Genomic DNA, 12,618 nt, shown 5'->3' with positions numbered 1-12,618 from the left:
AACATGGTTCATTTTAAAATGTTATATAACGATGATGTTTAAAATACTGTTTCTCTTTTTTGGGGAACCTGGGTGGCTCAATTGATTAAGCACCTGACTCTTGATTTCAGCTCAGATCTTGATGTCAGGATTGTGAGATCCAACTCTGCACTGGGCATGGAGCCTGCTTAAGATTCTTTCTCTCCCTCTGCCTCTGCCTCTGCCCCTACACGACTCCCCACTCTCTCTCTTTCTCTCAAAAAATAAAATAAAATATGGTTTCCCTTTTTGTATATTTAGAAAAAAGTGCTTTGCCTTTCTGAAAATCATGCAGATTAGTGATGGCAGTCAAACTATGCAAAAGAAGGAAGCTACAGTAAACTGAGTATAGTCACAGACTTTGTTCCTGAAGTAACTTGTCATCCATATGTCGTTCACTTTTTCCATTTCTTTTTTTTTTCCTATTTTATTTATTTGACAAAGAGAGACACAATAAGAGAGGGAACACAAGAAGCGGGAGTGGGAGAGGGAGAGGAAGGTTTCCTGCCAAGCAGGGAGCCTGATGCGGGGCTTGAACCGAGGACCCTCGGGTCATGACTAGAGCTAAAGACAAACACATAATGACTGAGCCATCCAGGCACCCTTAGTTCACTTTTTCTATAGTCTTTTATTGGTCTAACCATCTTTAGGCGCTTCTAGTCTTTTCCACTGTTTCTTCAGACTTGGGAATCAACTGCGGGGCTCTCTGAGTTATCAATTATGTCCACTGTAATTTCTGGACTTCATCTAAGCATTTTAAAGTGGCTCAACAACTCCTTGCTTGAATTTCAATGACTTCCCCAGAAATGTCCTTATCTTTGAGATTTCCTTAGAGAAACAGAAGAGCCTTCAAGGTCTGCTATATGGCTCTGAGAGACTGATACCATTTAGAACCATATAGTCACAGAAAATGATAACCTTAATGTTAAATTTCTCTTTATCTATAAGAAAAAGTGAAATGGAATGAAATGAATTACAGGCTTTGGTTGTACATGGAATTCAAGGTCAGTTTGGCTATTAAAATAAATATGTTTGGATTATTAAGTTATTTAAGTGATGAACCTGCAATTTTAAGCTCTGAAAAGTAACAAAAAGCAGTCGTAGCCAATAACTCATAAAGAAATAGGTTTTAATTTTATTTAAACATTTATTTATTTATTTATTTGAGAGAGAGAGAACTCTTTTTTTTTTTAAGATTTTATTTATTTATTTGACAGACAGAATCACAAGTAGTCAGAGAGGCAGGTAGAGAGAGAGGAGGAAGCAGGCTCCCCAAGGAGCAGAGAGCCCGATGCGGGGCTCGATTCCAGGACCCTGAGATCATGACCTGAGCCAAAGGCAGAGGCTTTAACCCACTGAGTCACGCAGGTGCCTTGTGCAGGAATTGGGAGAAGAGCAGAGGGAGAGAATCCTTAAGCAAATTCCTTTCTGAGCAGAAGCCCAAGAGGGATGCAGTCTCACCACCCGTGAGATCATGTCCTGAGCCAAAACCAAGAGTCTGAGCCTTAAGTAACTGAGCCACACAGGCACCCTGATTATAATTTTGATAGTTAAAAGTCTTGGGGCACCTTAGTGGCTTAGTTGGTTAAATGTCCAACTCTTGGTTTTGGCTCAGGTCGTGATCTCATGAGTCCTGAGATGGAGTCACCCTCCACTGGGCTCAAGCAGGGAGTCTGCTTAAATATACTCTCCCTCTGCCCCCCTCCCCACTCATGCACTCTTGCCCTCTTTAAAAAAAAAAAAAAAAAAAAAAAAAAAGTCTTTTTGTGGTAAAATTTTAATGTTTATAAGTCATCAGAGAAGTAGATTTGAAATGTCGGGCATTTCAGTAGCAGAAGAGAGCATAGGCAAATAGACTAATTTGCAAGGTGAAAATAGAAAATAGTCATATTTTGCACATAAACTTCACATCAAAATGGCACAGTCATTAATACTCATAGATAACTCAAAGTAAATTTTCTTTTTCTTATTTTTATTCCTTTCTTTCTTTCTCCCTTCCTGCTTCCCTTCCTTCCTTCTGTTATAAACTTGAACAAGGTTCTTAAAATTTAGGAGATGGCACATGGGAAGAGTTTTCTTAGAAGCACCTCAATGTGACTGTGGGAAGCTACATACGAACTTTCTATATTTTTATTTAACAAATTCAAATGCAATCTATCTGAAGCAACATTCTTTTTCAACTTTTCTAAAATGTTTATGTATCTTGCCAGATTTGAGTATTACAAGGTAAGGTTCACAGGTCATTTCTTGATTCCTAATACAATAATATGCAGGTAAATATATTAGGAAATAAACCACTAAAAACCTAGAAGAATGCATAAAAAGAATAATGTGGAGGGGCCCCTGGGTGGCTCAGTCAGTGAAGTGTCTGGCTTTTGAGTTCAGCTCAGGTCATAAACCCGGCATCATGAAAGTGAGCCCCATGTCAGACTCCACCCTCAGCAACAAGTCCTCTCCCTCTGCTCCCCCCAGCTCTCTCTCCTTCTTGCTCAAATAAATAAATAAATAAATAAAATCTTAAAAAAAAAAAAAGAAAGAACATGGAAAAACATGATGAGCAGGAAAGTGTTCCTTGATATATTTCTTCATCCAAATAATCTGAATTTTTCTTTTGAGCTTCTCATATTTTATGACCACATAATTTAAATGGATTATTATGTGTTTATGGAGTGTTTGCAGTTTAGTTACCATGTATGGTAGCAAAATGAACAAGGTAAACCAACTAACTACAAGAACCTTGAGATCAGCCAGAAACTGTAAAATATATGTGAAGGTGTGAGTAATAGACATGATAAAAAGCAAAATATCAATTTGGCTTATATTAATTACAAGAGAAAGATAAATTTAAATTACATGATGTCTATGAGTCAGGTAACATATCCTAGTAACAGAGTGAATATAAATTAAAATAATGTCATATAGAACAAATCCCGTGAAAATATTTGTGTTTTCCATTCCTAGGAACTTGTAACACCTCAAACCAAGCAATTAAAAAAAGTTATATGTTATTCTGCAAAAGTGCCAAAAGAGCCTAAATGTTAAACAATAGCAGAAAAAAAATAACTTTTATAATTCAACTCAATGAAATATAGTACTGCCTTAAAAAGATAGTTTTAAAGATCATAGTAACAGAAAACGTGTTAAGTAAACATGACTTCAATTTTATTCACTCATGATAAAATTATTTTAGAATTAAAAGCATGGGGCGCCTGGGTGGCTCAGTGGGTTAAGCCGCTGCCTTCAGCTCAGGTCATGATCTCAGGGTCCTGGGATCGGGCTTTCTGCTCAGCAGGGAGCCTGCTTCCCTCTCTCTCTGCCTGCCTCTCTGTCTACTATGATCTCTGTCTGTCAAATAAACAAATAAAATTAAAAAAAAAAGAATTAAAAGCATGGAAAATTATCATAAAAAGATAGTATAGCAAACCAATAATGGAAGTTACCAGTTTAAAATGTATAACATGAGGGGTGCCTGGGTGGCACAGTCAGTTAAGTATCAGACTCCTGATTTTAGTTCAGATTATGATCACAGAGTCCTAACTTTGAGCTCTGCTCTGCTCTCAACCAAGTGCCTAGTTGAGATTCTCTCTCTCCATCTTCCTCTGCCTCTCCCTTGCTTGCATGCATGATCTCTCTCTCTAAAATAAGTAAATAAATCTTTAAAATAAATAAAACATATAACACAATACAGTTATTGTCCTTATTACCTGAATATGTTGTTTTCATTATTACTTTTTAGTAAATAGAAAAAAAAAATCTTGGTTCCCTCCCTAATCCTAAATTCCTAAATTGCCAGTTCCTTGGGCATTTGTCCTAATAATAATATCTAGTATTTGTTTAATACATATATGTGTATTGAGAGATTCCTTGTTGTTGAATAAATAAATTCAAATTTGGGGCCATAATATCTCTCAAATATGAAAACCTTTGTCACTTAACATTTTCTGTATCTGTAGATACCCATACATTATTTTTCTATATCTTTGTGTCATGCTGTGAATTGTTAAATCAAAATTATTCTTCCTATGTTGCATGCGAGAGACCTTGGAATTGTACTTCCCAGAATTTCTTGTCATCAGGATTCTGGGTTAGATTACACCAATGAGAAGTACTCACAGAAGATTTGAAAAACCAAAGTAAAGGACAAACCATTAACCTCCTCAGATAGTGGTGGGCAACACAAAATTTATATGAACTCCCAAGTTCCTATGTGAGTGAATCACTCAATTTGGTACTGCAGAAAGGAGAACTCACTAGAACCTGTTTTGTGTAATTTCTTCAGCTTCCTAATCTCCAAAAAGGACATAGTCCTCTGACTCATGTTCTCCAAGACCTTCTGACAATTCTCTAAGCATATTTAAATTTCTTTTATGATCTTTATTTTGTGAAAATACCTAGGGTATTTGAAAATAGTTATTTACTCTAATAATTGAACATGATTAAACTCTGGTAACAATTTCTACCCAAATCAGTAATTCTATCTATGTCTTTTCTACAGCTGTTCTATACATAGTTGTCCACTGAGGAAAACAAGTTATGCAGAAATGCTATAAAAACAAATGCTAGAATTGCCTTTGAACAATGATTTCCAGGAAATCAAAAAGTCCAATTCATATATAACTAAGGGTTTTTCTAAAATATCTATGTTGACAAATTGTTATAGTAGTTTTTTCCAGTGACATGCAAAGAGGTATTTTGAGTTACATTTTAAATAATTTAATTTAATTTAATATTAAATTAATAATTTAATTTAATATTAAATTAATAATTTAATTTAATATTAAATTAAAAATAAAATATTAATTATAGTGTGTTTCACTTTGATTCTATTTATAATCAAAGAAAGAAGCAGAATTACTGATAAAAGTAATATTTCAATATTCATGTTATTTTCTTAATTCATTTGGAAAATTTTAAATTTATCATTTTTTTATACTTTTAAATTATATAATCCAGTAACTCTATTCACTGCATGTGAAGATACTATCTATGATTATCATATAAAATACTGTATTGATAATTCTACTCCCTCAGCCTTTTGATTGGAATTTAATGTAGTCTTTGAGAAGTGATAGTTCATTGATGTAGGCAATAATTTCTTAGAATAAAAATCACAAATCTCTGAAAACTCCAATGGTTTAGGAGTATGTAAGGTATTGGGGTAGATGTCAAATTTGCATAAAAATACAATTTTAAAAGTCTTAAAGGAGATAACTATTCTCACTTTATTCTTATTATTAGTGGTTTGTGCAATTCTAGACAACCAATATTTATAGTCACCCAGATCAGATCACTGTGTCTAAGGACAAATTTACCTTATTCTTGTATCCTATAGAGAACTGGTGGGTCCTTTTTGCTTCCATTTACTAATTTCTATACTTTTCACTTCAACTGACTTACAATTTTTCTTCTTAAAATCACCCTTTGTTCTCCCTTAGTAAATTGTATAACTCAAATTATTTACCATCTTCTCTCCTTGAAACAGTCTGGCTAAACAGCTATATGTTCTGAGTATCTTTTAAGGACATTAATATGATATGATGACATTTTCCTGTTTGAACCATTCAAAAATCTTACTCTTTCTCCTTAAGAAATGTCCAATCCCTTACTTTTCTGTTCAGTTCCCCACTTAGCCCCTGAGCTATATATCTTGACAGCTATTTCTTGATGATCTAGATAGTTATTTATAATTTCTTCAATATTTGAAATTATCTCCAGAACTCCAGGATTTTGCCAAACAGAGAGAAAGTAGAGGGGATTGGAACTGAGCTGGGTGAGGTTCGGGAAGAGATTAAAAGGGCTATAGTCATACTGTCTCTATTTGGCAGCCAGTTTCAACTGTAATTCCTTGGAAGAAATACAATACAGATTTTTTCCAAAGAAGTGATGTTAAGAGAATGCATTGGCAGAAGTGATCATGAACTACTGAGATAAAGCGCAGCTAATACCTCCACAGAGGAATTACCTGACAAATTACTTCTTAGCCATCAGGCCACGATATATATGTTGCTTGTGGTAAACCTTCAAGAATGACGTGGATTAAAAAAAAAAAAAAAAAAAAGACTGACGTGGATACTCTTGCTTTTGCTTTTCCATGATACCTGTATGTCTGCCCATTTTAAAATACTTACCACACTATATTATAGTGTTTTTCAAAATGTATTTTTATTACAGAAATAATATATGGATATATTTTTTTAAGTTTTTTATTTTTTATAAACATATATTTTTATCCCCAGGGGTACAGGTCTGTGAATTACCAGGTTTACACACTTCACAGCACTCACCAAAGCACATACCCTCCCCAATGTCCATAATCCCACCCCGTTCTCCCAAACCCCCTCCCCCCAGCAACCCTCAGTTTGTTTTGTGAGATTAAGATTTTATTCCAATAGATTGAAACAATGTCTTTATGACAATAAATTTTATCTTCTTTAAATGTGATATCTCTGTTGCTTCTCAAATGTCATAGATAACACTGCTAACAAGGCATTTATATATAGAAGTATACAATTTTAGTTACTTTTCAATTCAATTGGTTTTTATTTATTTTGAGTATGGGGCTTCTGCATAATAACTTTTGAAAAAAGATTTTCTCTCTTAAGAGTTTGAAGACTAATGAATAAGGGAAAGTGTGGGAGAATATATCACTAGCTGTCTGATGCTTTAGGAAAGAACTGATAAGTGGCAGAGTCATTTAGAGCAGAGAAAAGATAGGTTATAAAGATTTATAAACTATTGAATTAATTGTCCTTCTATATGATATATTTTAAAATATCTTTTTTTTTTTTTAGATTTTATTTATTTATTTGACAGACAGAGATTACAAGTAGGCAGAGAGGCAGGCAGAGAGAGAAAGGAAGGGAAGCAGGCTCCCTGCTGAGCACAGAGCCCAAGGCAGGGCTTGATCCCATGACCCTGGAATCATAACCTGAGCTGAAGGCAGAGGCTTTAACCCACTAAGCCACCCAGACGCCCTATATTTTAAAATATCTTAAACTAGTTTGTCTTTTACTAAATCATCATCTAATGTGTGTTTATTTAGGCCAATAGTTATTAATTTTATTACAACTTATTAGTTAATATAGTCAGGTCCTTGTCTTGTTTATTTCTAATAGCTGTGGGATTTTGTTGATTCTGGAATTATTTAACTCACCTTCCTCCATACCAGTATTTCAACTGTGTACTTTAACTTGATTTGAAACAACTATCTCAGTGAGTCTGTTAGCTTCCAAAGAGTCTGTGCTTGCAGCTGTGGTCTCCCCAAGAAACCTGGAAGATTTTCTCTACAAGCAGTAAAGAGTTTCATCTCTCTCAAGGACTACCTTAGACCTTGCAGGAAGGGGCTCCTTGTCCTCCAGATCTCAGGATACAGGTATCTGGCATGGCTTCTTGCATTATTCAGCCTGACCATGTCTATAGCTAGACACGGTCTGCATGCTTTCACAACATAATATTTCAGACTAAGGAAACATAAAAATGTTAAGTTTGACTCCCCATTATACTTTGCCCTTAAAAGTATCTCTAATAAACAAGTCCAGCAGTTGCAGTATACAAGATCAATATATAAAAATTAGTTATATTTCAATATACTGGGAATGAAGAACCCAAAAATAAATTTAAGTAAATCATTAATTTAACAGCATCAGAAAGAATAAAATACATAGGAATCGATTAAAGAATGGTATAAAATCTACACATAGAAAATTACAAAATATTGTTGAAAGAAATTTTAAAAGACCCAAATAAATGGAAAGGCACCCCATGTTCATATATTGTGAGACTTAATATTGTTAAGATGGGAATACTCCCCAAATTGATCTACAAATTCAACACAATCCTCAATAAACTCAATCTGTATCTGTAGCAGAAATTAGCAAGCTTATTCTAAAATTTATGTGGAAATACAAGGGACATAGTTTTGCTAAAATAGTCTTGAAAACTAGGAACAAAATTGGAATATTCATAATTCTTTAGTTTAAAACTTACTGCAAAGTGCTCTAGACAGTATGGTCCTGGCATAGTACTTAGAATCTAGAAATAAACCTTTACATTTATGAACAATTGATTTTTTTTGAAAAATTTATTTTTGACAAGGATGCCAAGATAATTTGATAGGAGAAAGGGTAGGGATTTTTTAGAAAATTGGGCTTGGGACAACTGATTTAAAGTAATGAAGTTTGATCCCTAACTTACCAATGTACAGAAATCAACTCAAAATGGATACCATCTGTAGCATTACCCCTTATTTTACCATGACCACAGAGTTGTTAAATGACCTTCTCTGGGAGGTACTGTCCTAGCATGAAACCCATAGTCTGGCAGTTTGGACTGCACCAAGCCAAAGGACTCCAGAATGTCTGGTTTCATTCCACCCAGGCAGGCTGGTACTTCACCAAGATTACAACAAATACCACCCAAAAAACTACAGAATTTTAGGGGGGGAAAGGTGTCTCAAACTTGTAAAGGGAGCTGGACAGAACTTTTTGTGCAATTTATAGATAGTAGTCACTTTTATAAAGTATTAAACATCTCTTTTTAAAAGATTTTATTTATTTATTTGAGACAGAGAGAAAGCTAGCACAAGAAGGAGGTGGTGGCAGAAGGAGAAGGAGAAACAGACTCCCCCTGAGCAGGGACCCCAATGCAGAGTTCAATCCCAGGACCCCGGGATCATGACCCAAGCTGAAGGCAGATGCTTAACTGACTGAGCCACCCAGGAGCTCCAAGTATTAAACATCTTTTCAAAAATGTTTGATCAGCATTCCAGTCAATACACTTTAATGATATGAAGCTCCCTTCTGAGAAGTCATATGTTACCCATCCAGCTGATCTACAGTTTGTGAAAAATCCAATATTACCATTTAAATACTTAAAGATGCAAGGACTTTAACCAACCTTATGAGTTGGGGTCTAGTATACCCTTAACCTAGCCTCTTCTAATGTTAGTATCTTACATAACTGTAGTATTTATCTGTTTGTTGCATTTTAATGGGCAATGCTAGTAGAGAATTTAGGGATTCTAAAATAAGCATCCATTATTTTTTAAAAAAAGATTTTACCTATATATTTGAGGGGGGGTGCGTGCACAGGAGCAGGGACGAGGGGCAAAAGGAGAGGGAGAAACAGATTCTCCACGGAGCTGGGAGCCTGACTCAGAGCTCAATCCCAAGACCTGGGATCATGACCCCAGCCTAAGGCACATGTTTAACTGACTGAACCACCCAAGCATCCATTTTTTCATTCAATGAATATTTATTCAATGCTTTGCTAATTCCATTCACTAGATTAAAATAGAGAGCACCCCAAAGTGAAATAAGTCAGTCAGAGAAAGAAAAATACCATATGATTTCACCTACATGCGGAAATTAAGAAAACAAATAAAGAAAAAAGAGACAAACCAAAAACACACTTCTAACTATAGAGAACTGATGGTTACCAAGAGGAGGCATGTGGGGGAATGAGTAAAATAGGTGAAAGGAATTAAAAGTATACTTATCGGGATGCCTGGGTGGCTTAGTTGGTTGGACGACTGCCTTCAGCTCAGGCATTGATCCCGGAGTCCCAGGATTGAGTCCCGCATTGGGCTCCCAACTCCATGGGAGTCTGCTTCTCCCTCTGACCTTCTCCTCACTCATGCTCTCTCTCACTGTCTCTCTCTCTCAAATAAATAAATAAAATCTTTTAAAAATAAATAAATAAATAAATAAATAAATAGAAATATACTTATCATGACAAACACTGAGTAATATTTAAAATTGTTGAATCACTATAATTGTACACCCAAAACTAATATAACATATATATTAATTATAATGGAATTAAAATTTTAAAGAATATAAATTAAAAAATAAATGCAAGTTTAAAAAAATAAAAAAAAATAGAATAGCCCAAAGAAGTAGTGTCAGTCACTGTTCTAGGTGCTGGGGAGAGTACAATAAGCAAAATACACAAAATCCCTGCATTTGTGGAGATTACCCTTTGGCTGAGAGATAGACAACAGATAAGCCAAATAAGTTATATAGTATAATAGATTATGCTGAGTAGAATTATCAAAATTAAAGCAGAGAAGGGACATGGATAGTGCCAGGTAAGAGGAATTGTAGTTTTAAATAATACAGACAGGGGAAGATCTCTCTGATGTTAAATTTGAGCAAAAATATGGAAGAATTTCATACTTGAGCCTTGCAAATACCCTGAAAAGCACATTCCAGGAAGAAGGAGACCCAGAAATGAAGACCCTTGTATAGGAGCAGCATGGGAAGAAAACCCAAGTATTAGGGAGTAGTGTTACAGGAGCAAAATGATTAGGGCACTCCAGATAGGCTTCTACTTTTGACTTTGTGGCTATTGTTCCCTCTGTCCAGAACACTCTTCCTCCAGATGTACAGGTCAATTTTTATCTCCCTGAAATCTCACCTTCTCATAAGGCTTACTCTAACCACCTACTTTAATACTGCAGCCTGCTTGTGCCTCTCTCCTCCATTATAGACCTAGCATTCTGGATCCCCCTTACTATGATCCATATTTACTATTTTTCCTAAAATTAAAAATGTATGTTATAAGTCATATATGTTGTTTATTGTATGTTTCTTCCTTGCTTGAATGTGAACTTAAGAAGGCAGGCATCACTTTTGCTTGTTTAGTGGTAGATACCAAACATCTAAAGAGGATCTACCACGTGAAAATATTTGATGACTAAATCAATGAATGAATGCAGAATGAATAGTTGGTGAAGAAGTAAGTAAATTAATGGCGGGCTTCAAGTGGAGGAATGATATAATAACTTAGATGTATTGTGTAGAACAGCCTAAAGGAAAGTACTTATAGATGAAGGGAAACAATGTATGAAGGCAGGGAAGAGGTATCTGGAGCTTGCACCAACATGAGAGCTTTAGTGACAGCAAAAAGGTGCCTGCATCTTTGTATATTGTTGCTAATAGATTGGAAGTAATTTATAGAACAAAGAGAAAAGTTGAATATCACGTCAAAGATTTTGGTTGAAACATCTGGAAAGATAGTATTTCATGTGACTGAGATGAATTGGTGGAACAGATTTGGGTGGCAGAAACAATCAGGAGGTCCAGACTAAATGTGAGCACCGAGAGAATGAGAAGTCCAAGGATTAAGCCCTGGACACTCCAATATCTGGAATTGAAAGCGTCGAGGAGAGACCAAAGGAGATTAAGCAGAAATAACCACTTAAGTAAGAGGAAAAATCAAATAGGTATGAAGTTCTGAAAACTAAGGATGGGAGTGATCAGTTTTGTCAATTGTTATTGATGGATCAAGTAATATGTTTTTAATGAATATTTAATATTGATAGAGTAACATGGAGGCTTGACAAAGCATGTGACCTCCCCCACCACATACACATATCACTTCCAACACATAACATCCAGTTTCTTTCTTTGTGTTATATAATTACTGCTGATAGTGATCTCGTGAATATTTCTTTCTCTCCCTAATACAATGGCATTGTACTTAACATCTTAAACTTTCATTCATTTGACCTCTGGCCAGTGAATTTCCAAAATGCGGTTACAGATTGTTTACTTCTTATTTGAAACAGTCACAACTCAAATACACAGGCAATATGAATCAATAAAACCCATTTCTCTGCCTATTTCTGTAACACCTTAGTTGCATGTCATTGATCAGAGCCTCTCTGAGTTTCGGTGTCTTTTTACACAGTTAAGGAAAATATATTAGATTATTTAGGGATTACCAATCCCTCTAAACTTGAAAGGAAATCCTTGGACATCAGGTACCCTGTGGCTCAAGTATTGACGTGATAATTGATTGTACAGAAAGGAGCGGAGACTCCAAAAAGAATGCATGAGACTGTATGAGACAAATTTTGCCTTAAGTCAGCCATAGGCACCAGTCTCCATGTACTTAAGCTGTTTCAGGAAGTTTACAACTCCATACAAGCATTGGACCTTAATTTCACCATAAGAGCTCACAAATTTTATGATAGTGCATATTGTTACTACTAAAACCTCATTAAGATCTGCAGTTACCTAATTGAAGTATAAAATGATGTGCAATGTTAATGAAATGACAATGACACTCAAATGTCATTGTGAAGATTTAGAGCAGTAACAAGTTTTAAAGCATCTAAAATTGTATGCCACTATGTATGAGAGGCCAATCATTTCATCAATAAATGTTTATTATCTCAATAAAATCAACTTAAATTACTTGGGGGAACAGAACTATATTATAATATAGGTAACAGATGATAATTTAACTATATGTATTATCTAGCTATAAATGATTATATCAATTAAGCTGATATTTTATATTTATACGCAGTTCAATTTTGTTGAAAACACGTATTTAAAGTTAATTAAATGCCCTCTCAATTTTTCATTTATTTTAGACCTATGAAAAGGGGCATTTCTGGGTCTTTAATCTAAGGGAACAGAAAAATGATATGAAAAGTTTTCAAACCCACCAAATTAAAAATGAATCTAATAATTTTACTATATATTTTATCCTTGAATTTGTGATCTCACTGTAACATTAAATAAATGGCCCTAAATGTGCATAAACCTGAGAAAGAAATGAACCACTCATTCTGTTGTATAGCCCAGAGTG

The sequence above is a fragment of the Mustela putorius genome, unplaced genomic scaffold (assembly GCF_011764305.1).
Source record: "Mustela putorius furo isolate JIRA1106 unplaced genomic scaffold, ASM1176430v1.1 tig00000129_pilon_pilon_pilon, whole genome shotgun sequence".
Classification (NCBI taxonomy): domain Eukaryota; kingdom Metazoa; phylum Chordata; class Mammalia; order Carnivora; family Mustelidae; genus Mustela; species Mustela putorius.
The sequence above is the reverse complement of the archived record's forward strand: the minus strand, read 5'-3'. Positions refer to the sequence as shown.